Genomic DNA, 15,083 nt, shown 5'->3' on the forward strand with positions numbered 1-15,083 from the left:
TTTCTGAAAACATGGGAATCTAGCTACTTAATAGTAGCAATTTTACGATTTCATGTACTTTAAATGCAGCTGATGCAATTTTTTGCATCTGGACTGCGCAAGGGCAGTAAGTAGTTAGCGGAATTGACTACGATCAGATAGCCGATGTGCTGACGTACACTCCTGGAAATGGAAAAAAGAACACATTGACACCGGTGTGTCAGACCCACCATACTTGCTCCGGACACTGCGAGAGGGCTGTGCAAGCAATGATCACACAGCGGACACACCAGGAACCGTGGTGTTGGCCGTCGAATGGCGCTAGCTGCGCAGCATTTGTGCACCGCCGCCGTCAGTGTCAGCCAGTTTGCCGTGGCATACGGAGCCCCATCGCAGTCTTTAACACTGGTAGCATGCCGCGACAGCGTGGATGTGAACCGTATGTGCAGTTGACGGACTTTGAGCGAGGGCGTATAGTGGGCATGCGGGAGGCCGGGTGGACGTACCGCCGAATTGCTCAACACGTGGGGCGTGAGGTCTCCACAGTACATCGATGTTGTCGCCAGTGGTCGGCGGAAGGTGCACGTGCCCGTCGACCTGGGACCGGACCGCAGCGACGCACGGATGCACGCCAAGACCGTAGGATCCTACGCAGTGCCGTAGGGGACCGCACCGCCACTTCCCAGCAAATTAGGGACACTGTTGCTCCTGGGCTATCGGCGAGGACCATTCGCAACCGTCTCCATGAAGCTGGGCTACGGTCCCGCACACCGTTATGCCGTCTTCCGCTCACGCCCCAACATCGTGCAGCCCGCCTCCAGTGGTGTCGCGACAGGCGTGAATGGAGGGACGAATGGAGACGTGTCGTCTTCAGCGATGAGAGTCGCTTCTGCCTTGGTGCCAATGATGGTTGTATGCGTGTTTGGCGCCGTGCAGGTGAGCGCCACAATCAGGACTGCATACGACCGAGGCACACAGGGCCAACACCCGGCATCATGGTGTGGGGAGCGATCTCCTACACTGTCCGTACACCATTGGTGATCGTCGAGGGGACACTGAATAGTGCACGGTACATCCAAACCGTCATCGAACCCACCGTTCTACCATTCCTAGACCGGCAAGGGAACTTGCTGTTCCAACAGGACAATGCACGTCCGCATGTATCCCGTGCCACCCAACGTGCTCTAGAAGGTGTAAGTCAACTACCCTGGCCAGCAAGATCTCCGGATCTGTCCCCCATTGAGCATGTTTGGGACTGGATGAAGCGTCGTCTCACGCGGTCTGCACGTCCAGCACGAACGCTGGTCCAACTGAGGCGCCAGGTGGAAATGGCATGGCAAGCCGTTCCACAGGACTACATCCAGCATCTCTACGATCGTCTCCATGGGAGAATAGCAGCCTGCATTGCTGCGAAAGGTGGATATACACTGTACTAGTGCCGACATCGTGCATGCTTGTTGCCTGTGTCTATGTGCCTGTGGTTCTGTCAGTGTGATCGTGTGATGTATCTGACCCCAGGAATGTGTCAATAAAGTTTCCCCTTCCTGGGACAATGAATTCACGGTGTTCTTATTTCAATTTCCAGGAGTGTAGAACTCCATATACTACGGTTTTTAATGTTTTAAAATTTTATTAGTATCGTTAACATAGGCGATAAAAGGGAATATGTTTCGTCCTACATCGGACATAGCGTAACACTTATGGGAAACGAGGGGGATGAATGAATAAATACCAGTAGTTTCCTTATCGTGAAGGCACGATGAATTATCACTTGAGCTGTCCCACTACCCAACCACTCATTTCTCTGTTACCCACTAGAGATAATAACCAGAAGTGATCTTCCAATGGAGAATATTTACTTATCGATTTTTACACACGTTTTAACGGGTATAAGTGGACATATTTTTATATATGGTGCAGAATATGTACAAACTTCAGTGCGTTGGTTGTTTTTTCTCTGTGTCGAACAGTCTACCCACAAACACGTCATGAAGTGCACGATTTGATGTTTCCTGCACCGTTGTAACAGCACCACTAAGTGGGCTACACCTGTCGTTAATCATTACCTTTTGGTGTCCACGCGTGCATACTTCAACAGCGGCTGCCAGGTGGAAAATAAGCATTCATGGCTTTCTCTCGCCACATGTGCATGGAGGTACCAGTCAATCTAAAACGACATTATGTATAATACCTATAATTATTAATCCAAAAATGAAAATGCGGACGTAATATTGTTCAGTACACCGTCTCCGGTAACCAATAAAGATATCTGCACTCATACCCGTTAAAATCTGTAAAATGTACCATGAGATGTATATTTTCGACGTGAGGACCTATTTTATGTGACCATCCACTGGCAAATTTCTACACGCCGAAAGATATAGCAGACGTTCGTCTGTATGCAAACCATCCGTTGAAAGTATTTATCGGTTTGTTTGTTGCGATATGGTCGTTTGCATACTGAGATGGCGTCATATTTAGTACAGACGTTTTATGCATTGATTTGAATTTATTTGCATCGCTTGCTTTCAAATATTTTGTTCGATGTTTTTATACGGGTGTTATGTAAAACAGAACACCACATGTTGCGGGGGAGTAGTGAAAAGAGATGAAACCGAACTCTTGCCTTTCCTCGGTATTGTGCTCTGAAGATCCCTGTGAGGTGAACACCGTGTTAATCAAAAAGTCGATTCTGTATCTACGCCTAAAGGTGTGCTATACGTTTGTTACGATTTCCAGTTATTTTTCACACACATCATAAAGAATAGCAGTGGATATCTTTGCCTATTAATGAGCAGTTTCTTACATTTACTTCCACTCAGGATCAGCTACCATTCCATGATCATCAATCCACCACAGGTTTTTGTTGATTTCTTTGTATTCCTCTGGTGGTGCAAACTTCCTAAACACAACAGCATCGTCTGCCAGCAATTTTGTGAAGCCACTGGCAGTACCGACTAAATTATTTGTGTGTGTTTGAAATCTTGCCCCCTAAGAATCCTGCTTCCTCGAAATCACCAGCCGACGTGGGACGGCTGACTATCCACAGAATGTCTGCGATAGTCTTTCTCTTCATTCTGACCTCTCTCCTTTACTCCCAGCGATTAAGTTACCGCCTGTTGTTAAGTTACTAGGCCCTTTCGTCGTTTCTGAGTCGGACGTCGCGGAAGCGGCCCTGACTAAGTACAGACGTTGAACCTAGGCAAGAGGCTTACTTAAGGCATATCTTAAGATATTTGGAAACGTCCCATTAGAATAATTGAGGCACTGAGAGCACAAGCGGACTAACCCCGGAGAAGTCAATATGGAGGAAACAGGTCTCATAATACGGGCCCACAAAATAATGTATGTTTGTGATACATTGCAGTCTTGTAACATGCATATGATGTAACTGTGGTTTTATTGAACAATATTTTGACATAGATAAATTACAAAAGTACTATATAGTAGAATATTAGCAGTTTTGTTGTGGCTTAGTCCATTTTCGCTCCAAGTAGTTGAACATTCTCAATGACAGGTCCGTTAGTACGCTGATGCATGTGACAATAGTATTCATTACTAGTATACATTGTACACATTACATGTAACATTTTACATTGGTTTCTGTAATGTTACGCATTGTGTTACATTTCAAAATCATCCACAGGCAATGTTTCTACAGCATTTGATGACGTTTGTAAAGTTTTGTAGAAATCATGATGAAGTGGAGGTACATACGGAAGCAAACTTAGCAGATCCTTCTTTTTTGCCTCTGTAATTACATTTCCATTAGGATAAAGCAGTTCGAGATTGCTGATGCATGTGGATGTTCGTTTGGCCACATCAATTTCCTGAAATGGCTCTTGGTTTTGGTTCGAGTATTTATACAATATTTTGAATCTGTTGGTTGCTTCATACCGCAGCCACTGTATGTTCAACCATTGTACTTTACAATTGCCAGAAGACATTTTTCGATTCGTGATGTTTCTTTCGAGTTGTTTTGTTGAAAAGAAACATTCCGCATTCATATTAATTACCTTGAATGGATTCCTTTTTCTGGCACTCACTACCACATCATTCCAGTGTTTAGGACGGTAAATATTAGGAAAATACTTTTTTCGTTTCTGAACTAAGCCAAAATCCTGATCCCAAAATCCTGATCACAGGGCAGGTACGAGTGTCCGCTAACTAAAAATTTATGGTCTATTTCCTTCACAGAGAACTCTGAGCTGTTGACAATGTATTGGCACAGTACAGCAACCTTTATGTTTCTATTCTGGCCTCCGCACTGATCAGAGTACATAATTAGTTTTTTAGTCCTGACAAAATTGCGTATGAAGTACAGCAAACAAGAACCAATTTCTTGTGGCCCTCTCGACGCAATGGATTCATGCCACAGAAACATGTATACATCATCATTGTGCATATTGTGGATGCCAAAGCAATATGTCCACAACTGACGTTTGTAATAGCAAACTCCAGTTGAGATGATCGGTGTAGGCAAAGTTTTCATCAAATCAAATGTTATCACTGTAACGTTACCATCTGATTTGCTAAGCAATGTATCACTATGTAAACCTGCCCGTGCCTACGCAGCTTTTTGCTGATGGAATTCACGTTCTGCAATTAACTCCGTCCTCTCCTTATCATTATCGGCAGCTGTTATTTTTACCTGCAAAGCATCACATGTTCGACAAGAGTCGGACACTGGTGGATGAAATGACAAATTGAAGTTTTCGTAAAAAATTTTGCGGAAAATAAAATGAGAAACGGGCATTTGCTCCTCTGCACAGTACAGTGAATACATGACTGATAAATTTAAATCTGGTCCTAAATACTTTCTACCGTTATTTTTATGATACGCATAATGGCTTTCATACGCCGGGAATTTTTCTATGAAACGTTTTACTACATCAACTTTGTGGCGAGGTGTTTTATTACCAGGTTCACCTTTACCTCTACCATCACGAGGAGGGGTGGCTTTTTCCCCTTTATTCTTGAGTACCCTATCGATTCTTCCAGCAGATACGGCTAAAGTATTCTGAAAGAATCTTTTGCACACCCTCGTTTCAGACCCATTTGAATTGAGCAAGTAATACAATCTCGTCTTCTCCCTACGTGAATGTTGCTGACCTACGTAAGACCGTGCTTTATCAACGACTTTAATCATGGTAAACAGGAAAGCCGACTGCAGATCGTGGCTGCCTAAATTATAAAACTCATTGAACACTTGTTCCTGCTGTTCTTCGTTGATGTGTTTGTGGCACTCATACCGGCACGTACACTCGCTGATTTTCCGCAATTCCTTTCGAGGTACAAGGTTACCCTTACGGTTTACATACTCTTGACCTAGAGCTCTCCGTTCTTTCCTAACGTTACGAAGCCATTTATCTTCGTTTCTAAGGCGCTTCTTTCCTCGGCTCCGTACCACGGCATCGTCGTTCGTCTCTGGCACGTCCTCTGGAACAGTTGTTGCTGCAGCCGTGCTCGCTCTCGCGTCTCCCGGCACTTCCCCATCGGACGCAAACATCTCTGTAATAACAATATCCATCCCTCAATGTAATATTAACTACACTACAGTAATGGTCAACGTGTGCATTGGTATCCACAGGCGAAGCAATTGCTCAACACAACTCGGCGGGCGGTAAAACATTGTTGTACACATAACATTACAAGTGATCGTTACTTGATTACACAAAATAGCAATACATAAAGTATTGTTTGTATGTCATTCTGTTGTCGTATGGAAAACAACCTGCATTTTCTGAACAAAGTCACCATTCGAGATACGGTACATCTAGACGTGTTTGCATATGAACGCGTTAGTGTACAATCGACAATGTTATCCGCAAAAAAGGAATGGAACACAATAAAAACTAACCTTCCAATTGCTCCTCCACGCTTTTCGCAGGGGCTGCCATGCTGATCAACTGAAATACACGTCCACGTGGTCACTGGTCCAATACGTTGTTCCACACTAAATACACAAGTCTTTCGTTCGCCGGCGTCACGCGCAATGGCAGTGGACGGAGAGCATAGAGCACAAATGGACTATGACGCATAGTCCACTCCTGCTCTCAACGGTATCTATCGGCGGTTGAGTGCAACAGCAATGTTTACGTTGCTACATTAGACAAACCTTCAGATAAACAAACAGATCAACATGCATTGCATAATACTCGTATACTGTTATCACAACATGTCAATACCTCAAATTCACAAAAAGTGTGGGTTAGTCCGCTTGTGCTCTCAGTGCCTCAATTATAAATGACTGTGCTTAAACTGACACACAATATTTTTAGCGCAACGCAATCTGACTTTCAATAATCCCTACAAGAGAATGGCCCTGACTAACATTAACCTATACCTTTCACAAATCACTTACCTCATAAAAATCTTCGTTACTCGAACTACTGAAATACAGCGAGCGCCACTACTGCCAGCTAAATAAAAGATTCAATCTACTGAAGGCACTAACTGCTGATAGAAATGTTAGCAAATGAAAGATTTTGGTAGAGAACAAACAATGTATTTACCTTAATAGTGTTCAAAAGTCATAATATATATAGCAGTTCATGACATCCATTCTTACAAAGGTACTGCTTCTGATGGACACACGTCCAGATCATCCACTCTCAAAACTCAGCCATTTCTCTCCCCACATCCACCACTGCTGGCGGCTCACCTCCAACTGCGCAACGCTACGCACTGTTCACATTCAGCTGCCCAACACTACAATAGCAAACAAAAATGCCAACCAGCCACAGACTGCTCACAGCACAGTTAGTGATTTTCATACAGAGTGCTACGTGGCGTTACCAATAAAAACACCTAAACAGCCTACTTACATAGCTCCCATGCTTCCACAAAAAATTTTACAAATTGTTTTGGGCAGTGGCCAATACAGATTTGAAAAAAATTTTCTTAGTTACAATAACAAACATATCAAATCCACACACTTATGGATACACTGTTGGTCAAAAGCAAAAATTGTTCTCATAAAGACAGTCCTGATCATTTATCCCAATGGTAATTGCAGTTTTTTTCACAAAGTCTCATTAGTAAATGAAATTGCACACAGAAGTAGTGGATTTCCATGCAGTCTTGAAGAAGTAGTGCTGTCCTTCCAACGAAAAGACAGTGCTGACTCTTGACATGCAGACAGGTAATGGGCCACAACAGAGCAAACCCACAGCAGAGTCAGTCGAAGTTGAAGAATATTGGTAGGTAGGTCATCACAGAGCAGACCACTGCAGTCTTGTTAGAGATTACGGTATTGGTATACCCCCAGAGGTGCAGACCCACTGCAGTCCTTGTAGAAATAATGGTATTGGTGGGCCATCAAAGATACAGACCCACTGTAGTCCTTGTAGAAATAATGGTATTGGTGGGCCATCAAAGATGCAGACCCACTGTAGTCCTTGTAGAGCCATCTGTTGCGACTGTGCAGGTGCACAATCACCATTGAAGAGTCTTGCGGACAATATAGCAAGTCCATAAACCACCACTTGTGCACTCACAATGTTTTTGGAGTTGACCTTAGAACCAGGAATGCTGTTAACCAGTCCCTTGCTGAATTATCAACACACATGCAAACACTAACAGTCCCCAACTTCTCACATATTGTGCATATACTATGACCAACAGAAATGTGTGCACTGAAATTAAACTTAATTTGAAGAACTGGTGTCTATACAATTATAAATTTACGACATGAGAATACAATTACAAAGGTACAAAATACATCATTAAAGAACATAACAATACAGATAACATGTGTGGTAACACAGGCTTTACAAAAGAATCGAAATAACATATACATCAGTTTTACAGAAATTATGACATAAGTAAATATATAAAATAAAGAGAATAGTTTTCGAAACATTGATTTCACTCATGAGCATTAAAACAAAACAGAATAAATAATTTCTAAACATCTTTGCAAAGTAAATAACATATTATCAAAAAAATTCTACAACGTAAATCTTATTAGCTAAACACATAAAGACAGGAAAAACACAAATTCAATAGCGTAATAACACAAAAGTACAGGACAGGGTTTGTTTTCAGTGGGACATTTGGTACTGCAGTCCAACCCAAAACTTCATTCCGTAGACAAAAAATGCAGATTTGCAAAGCAAGCAGCAGTATATCTAAATTAGCAAAGCAAATGCAATATTACAACTAATATAAGGTAATCTGCAGCAAACTAGAAAAATAAATCAGTAGTAAGACTGGCCTAACACAAGGTAAAATTCAGTAGAACTATGCCTGGCAAACAGCAGCAGCAAATGCAATACCATTTATCTAAACATGACCAAGCTCAAGCAGAAAAAATATTACACTAAAGATGGCAATGTCTAATACCAGTGTCACATCTTAACAATAGAGTGATGCATCACTGTAACTTACTCTAGCAGACAAGTTACCAAGTCACTGACAAAAATTATGTATGCAATTCCTGTGAAGTGGAAATGTCCTTTTGTGCTCCCTCGTTTTTTTGGAAGTAGATCATAAAATTATTATTTACTGGATCTGTAGTCATAAAATATCTATATTAGTAAATCTATTAAATTTTAATTTAACCAATGCTGCAGTGTAGCTAGAAACTAGATATTAAACGAAATGAGCAAATATATATACAAAGCAATGAGTTAAACGTCATTCACTAGGCAAATGGCGTTTTCAAAGGCAGTAAAAAAAATCTCTCATCTAGAAAGACAATAGATGTAAAAATGTTTCTTATAATTTCATTAGGCAATTTAGTTAATGTCATAAATTAAGAGCTCCACAGTGTAATCATATGTTTTCAAGTTTGGGCGTGTCGTATTTGCGATGCTTTCTGCAAAGAAATGTCAATAGCGAGGATAATGGCCTCTTTTTTTCCGCACCTGTGCCTCTGAAAGGCACACAGTAATGGCTTTTTTCCAGGCTACTGCTGCGCAGCTGGGTGCTTGCAGTGCCTTACATCAAGGTGACCTACCTTCCTTACCGAAATATTTACGACATCAGTTTCCGCTACAGCGACAGTTTGATACAAATAAAATTTCACAGGTCGAAATATTTGCGTTACAAATCTGTAGAAACAAAATCTTATAAATATAACAATGTCCAAAAAATTTTCGCCGGCATTGTGATACATTCACGCATTTACACACATTTCATAACTCTTAAAGTACGATTCTTAGTTTCCAACATCCATTTTCACAAGTTAGAGTCCCTAACCTCTACTCATTATTCCTTACCTTATTACACATATACATATTCGTCGACACATCTTCAATATTTCATCATAATAAATATGTAACATAATCAAATGCCTCATATAGCATCAGGTTATTGATCATAAACATACCTCAACAGCATAATACACATCGTCATCATAATAACAACATCATAAAAACTCAGCGAAATCTCAAAAATGTCATAGCTTTCTGCAATAATTTCAAAACCTAAAAGCCGGCCGAAGTGGCCGTGCGGTTAAAGGCGCTGCAGTCTGGAACCGCAAGACCGCTACGGTCGCAGGTTCGAATCCTGCCTCGGGCATGGATGTTTGTGATGTCCTTAGGTTAGTTAGGTTTAACTAGTTCTAAGTTCTAGGGGACTAATGACCTCAGCAGTTGAGTCCCATAGTGCTCAGAGCCATTTTCAAAACCTAAAAAAATTCTCTGCTCATTTAAATAGTGTCATCTACCCCAAACGTACTTTAAAAATCATGATCCCATACCAAATACATCATTCAAAGCTCTCATAGTATCACAATGGTTCCAAAAAATATGAAGGGTTCACACAGTACAGACAAAATACAATTTCATAAGTGTGAAGTTATCCAGCTGTGTAATTGCGTAAACATCTGTCACTGATGTAGTACAAAAAATGTTCGTCTCTCTCAGTTAAATGATCAGATAGCTGTGTATTTTATGTTTTAGAGAAATATGGTACCGATATGTAAAGTTGTATAAGCAAATACCATATTAGCTAGGGCTCCTTGTGCTTGCCAAACACATGGTATACAAAGTAAGCGTATAGCCCTCAGAGGATTAATGTAATTATACCCTCAGGTGTTACAGATTACAGCAATGGAATGAAATGTATCACGGAAAACTTTATTTGTAATTCAAAAATCTTTAAAAATAAATGTTTTAAGTACAAAATTAATCACTCAAATGCGTGTCCTGTAGCGCTAAATGTGCGTCTTGCTGTAAGGTAATCTCTGTCATTACTTAAGGGTAAAAAATGTGCCAAGTGTCGTAATTATTGTCGTCCGTAAGCAAAGTTCTGTGGAAGTCAATGTACTTACCTCCTAATAAACAAAAGCTAAATGCTATGCGTATAGATATCGTAGTTATTACGTACAGTACCGTGATCAAGAAAGTACTACACTGTAACGTATTATTGTGTTACAGAAAAGGCTGTCTGATTGTAGCTATACCACAAAAGTTACTACTAAAACATGTTTTACTTTCCAGAAGAATTCAGAAAAACTGTGCAGATATAAAGCAGATATAGCAGAAAAGCAACAATGTAAATTGTGTCACACATTAGTAGCATCGTGATATAATCGTGTAGCTGTCAAAGAAACTAAATGCTAAGCCATCTTTAATCCCACAGAAAGTACTTCAAATAAAGAATGTCTTTTCAAGTGAACTAAAATGTTGCATGAAAATCTCATTAGCACTGCCGGTATATGTTCTATGTGTGTGAGCCTTATAGTCGTTATGTGATCGTGCAACTAACAAGCAAGAATGTGCAAATAACAACACTGTGTCGTCTGTTCACTATAACAATGCATTCGTAATTTTAGTTTAAATAAGTTCTCCTGGTTCTTGACTGGATATTTAACTTTAAAACATAGTTGCATGTTAACAGTTTGTAAGTGTGACAAAGGGTACTAGTAACGTGAAGTGAAAAATTTTATAGCAAAGACAAAGTTAAAAAGTAGATTATCTTTCAATAAACGGTTTTACATGTGAAATATGGTGTAAAGCTTTACTCTTCCTAGTACGCAGAGTTACAACTTGATCGCAATTATCATGCTATATACGTTGGTAAGAAATTCTAAAATTTTTCTCATGGTTAGCATCTACGTTAATTTTCTCTGAGCCAGCCGGCGCATGTGGCTGCCTGCGGTGCGAGTCATTGTCTGTCTCTTTGTTGGCGCGCGTCGTTATTGGGATTTGGAGACCTAACTTCTACAAATTCACCTTGTCCAGAGGGCCCAGCCCTGTTTGAATCCCGCCAGTTGTGATGCAATTCAGGTCTGTCGTTACGATTGTATCGTCTGTCGTCATGTCGATAGATTCCATAATTTCTTTCTTGTCGGTCATGTGGCGGAGAATTTCTCCCTGAATCGTAACAGCGCGCTGAATTGTTGCGTCTGAAGTTATTCTGTCTCCCTTGATAATAATTATTTTCGTTTTCATATTGTCTTTCTCTGATTGTCTCTGTGATAGTCTTTACTGCAGAGAGTTGATCTTTCCCTGTAGTTATTACTACTCTGCCAACGGTTGTCATACGGATGGTGTCTGTTTTGGTCACGATTTACGTTGTAAGAATAGCCTTATCGCGTCCAGTTATTATTTCTGTCATCACGGAATTGTGACGGATGTGACCTGTAATTGTTATGTTCCTGTTTTCGCGTTCCGCGATTGTCAGTGTCAATTTCCACTTCTTGCAACAGTCCCTGAAAAGCTTCAATGTCGTCTTTGCAACGTCCTGCCAAAATAATATGTCGTAAATGTTCAGGCAATTTGATTAAGCAAATGCGGATGAGTTCTGAGAGCTGTATGGGTTTGACAGGTACTGATTCTTGCACAACACGTCTTCAAATTATTTCACAAGACTGGAAAATTCAGATTGTTCGAAATGTTTCATCATTATGATGCTATGTTTTACTCGGTCTTGTATAACTTGAGACCAATATGCCGAAAGGAAGGCATGATAAAATTCTCCTTCACTGCGACAATCGTGAATGACCGATCGCATTCTTACAACTGGTTCATTCTCTAAGTAGCTACACATAAATTCTAACCTGTGCTCCAATGACCAGTTGGGAGGAAAACAATGAGAGAATTGATGGAGCCATGCTTGTGGATGAATGTCGTTGCCAGAATTCTTAAATGTTTTGAATTTACGTGTAGTAATGAACAGCTTATAGTCAAAATCATCATGTCGGCGAGTCACATATCGATCACTGTTACTTCTTTTCGGCGGTTCCATCTCAAAATTCGGTGTACCTTGCCTATTTATTTCATAATTTCCGAAGTGCCCTATGTTTTTATTTTGTGGCTGTTCCGTATTTCTATGTATCTCCTCACGCATTGGAGCGCGAGTGTCCTCTGAAATATGTAATTCTTGTATTACCTGTGTCAACTGATCTTGTCCTTCCCGGATTTCACTTTTGTACTGTGTATTGATTTGATTCTCATTTTGTTTGAATTTTCTAATTTGTTCATACTCTTCTGTGTCATTAAAGACTACCGGTCTTGTGTCATTCAGAGTAACATCTACCTTCGTAGATAAGTTGGTGAACTGATCCGAAAGTTCGGCTACTTTCTCCGATAGTGAACTGATTTCCTCAGTTTTCTGAACCAAGTTTCAGAGTGTCCATTTGTGTTGAAATCGTATCTACTGTGTCCTTTAAGTTTTCCTGAGTTTTAGCAAGTTGCGTAACCGAATCGGTAGATACAACTGAGTCAGTTTTAGCTTGCAAGGTGTCGTGATTTTCATGAACAATAGTTCGCAGTTCTTTTATGGCTGCTCCGTGATTCTGTAATGCATTTTCATGACGCGAAAAAATAGGTTGAAAATGCTCACAAATTTGTGTTTTTACGTCATTACAGACTCTGATATTTCGATTCGATTTTAAGTAACTCAGTAGTTAAATATTCACGTTTTTGTTCAAGCGGGGTGTCTAACGTTTGAAGATTTTGTTCCATTGTGTCTAACTTTCAAAGATTTTGTTCCATTGTGTCTAACTTTTGAAGATTTTGTTCCATTGTGTCTAACTTTTGAAGATTTTGTCCCATTTGTTTCTGATTTTGTTCAAGCGTTGTGTCTAACTTTTGTAGCCTTTGTCCCATTTGTTGCATTAACTGTAATAACAATGCACTGGTGTCTGAAACATGTTCCTCTGTGCTATTCCGCAGTGGATTTGAACCGGCAATATTCGCATTTTGAAAAGCAGAAAATGTGTCTTGACTTATTTGAGAAAACTGTGAGGACGCAAAACCTGAATCTACAGTATTTGCAAGATTGTGTCCTGTCATTTCGGAATCCTGAGGCGAGCTGTTGCCGACCGATCGATCGATAATGCTTCCCTGTTCACTAATTTTTTTACTGTCCACACAATTATTTGCAGCCCGCTCCATTTCCCTATGCACAATTACTAAATTACTACTTTGACCATGAGTTAATTCATTACTCGGTGGCGCTAACACACTGCTTTCGTCTTCACTGTGATTTCTCAGTTTACTTTGGAGCCTAGTATTACGTTATTCACACGCCATTATTGTCACAATATTTCACACGATAACACAGAAAAGCACAAGTTGAAGAGCAAAATAAGAAAACACATTAACATAGCACTGAAAATAATATCTAGTTAATCACAAGCACAACTGCGAAATACTTGGTGCAAATCTACATGTATGCCACAACTGTTTTACTGTTCAACAGTGAAAAACTACAACCACAAAGGAAATTCTCTCTAAAATTACGCGCTAGCAATAAACAATAGCTACAATAATTACAAAAATATCTGAAGATTCCAGTGAGGTATCCTCGGCTAAGTGTCGACTTATGAAACGTCCCCTTAGAAAAATTATAAATGACTGCTTAAACTGACGCACAATATTTTTAGCGCAACGGAATCTGACTTTCAATAATCCCTACAAGAGAATGGCCCTGACTAACATTAACCTATACCTTTCACAAATCACTTACCTCATAAAAATCTTCGTTACTCGAACTACTGCAATACAGCGAGCGCCACTACTGCCAGCTAAATAAAAGATTCAAACTACTGAAGGCACTAACTGCTGATAGGCATAGTTAGCAAATGAAAGATTTTGATAGAGAACAAACAATGTATTTACCTTAATAGTGTTCAAAAGTCATAATATATATGGCAGTTCATGACATCCATTCTTGCAAATGTACTGTTTCTGATGGACACACGTCCAGATCATCCGCTCTCAAAACTCAGCCATTTCTCTCCCCACATCCACCACTGCTGGCGGCTCACCTCTTCAACTGCGCAACGCTACGCGCTGTTCACATTCAGCTGCCCAACACTACAATAGCAAACAACAATGCAAATCAGCCACAGACTGCACACAGCACAGCCAGTGATTTTCATACAGAGCGCTACGTGGCGTTACCAATAAAAACACCTAATCAGCCTACTTACAATTTGAAAGCTGCTTGGCCTTTCTCTGTCCATTTCAATTGTACACATGAATGACGCAGTTCTTTGGTGGTAAGCCTTACGCATTAAGCATAAATTTTCTTAGTACTTTATTAACTCAAGCAATGATTGCAGCCCCTTTAAATTAGTCGGTGGCGGTGGCTCAGTGATGGATTCACCATGTTTGTCCAGTCTATCCATGTGGTACAAACGATAATTAATTGTTTTTTTGTCCCAAACATTCGATTTCTTGCTGAAGGAAATAGCGTTTCTGCAAGTTCCGTTTGAGACCACACGCTTGGTGTGCCCTAAAGAGCAGTCAAGGTACTCTTCCTTGCTAACACCTATTGTGGTGATGTCGTCAAGATAAACAAAACAACAACGAATATCATCCCTGATTTGCATCAGATGTCATTGATAAATAACAGGCGATGGGAACGGAAGTCCATTACCCAATGGTACCCGACTGCTGAGTTAACGACCATGACAGCTTGCAGTTCTACGTCAACCGGGAGTGTTGGTCTACGTCCGCTAGGTCGATTTTGCAAAAATTCTGGCCATCCGCTACTTTCGCAATCCAAGAAAATGATTTATAAGTTGGTATTACACATGTTTTTAACAATTTCGAACTCAAACATTTTACGGGTACTTAAAAGTCACCATTCGACTTCCAAATATTACGATTACACCATAATCCCAAGTTCAGGACCCCTACACA

This window comes from Schistocerca nitens, chromosome 5, assembly GCF_023898315.1.
Source record: "Schistocerca nitens isolate TAMUIC-IGC-003100 chromosome 5, iqSchNite1.1, whole genome shotgun sequence".
NCBI lineage: Eukaryota > Metazoa > Arthropoda > Insecta > Orthoptera > Acrididae > Schistocerca > Schistocerca nitens.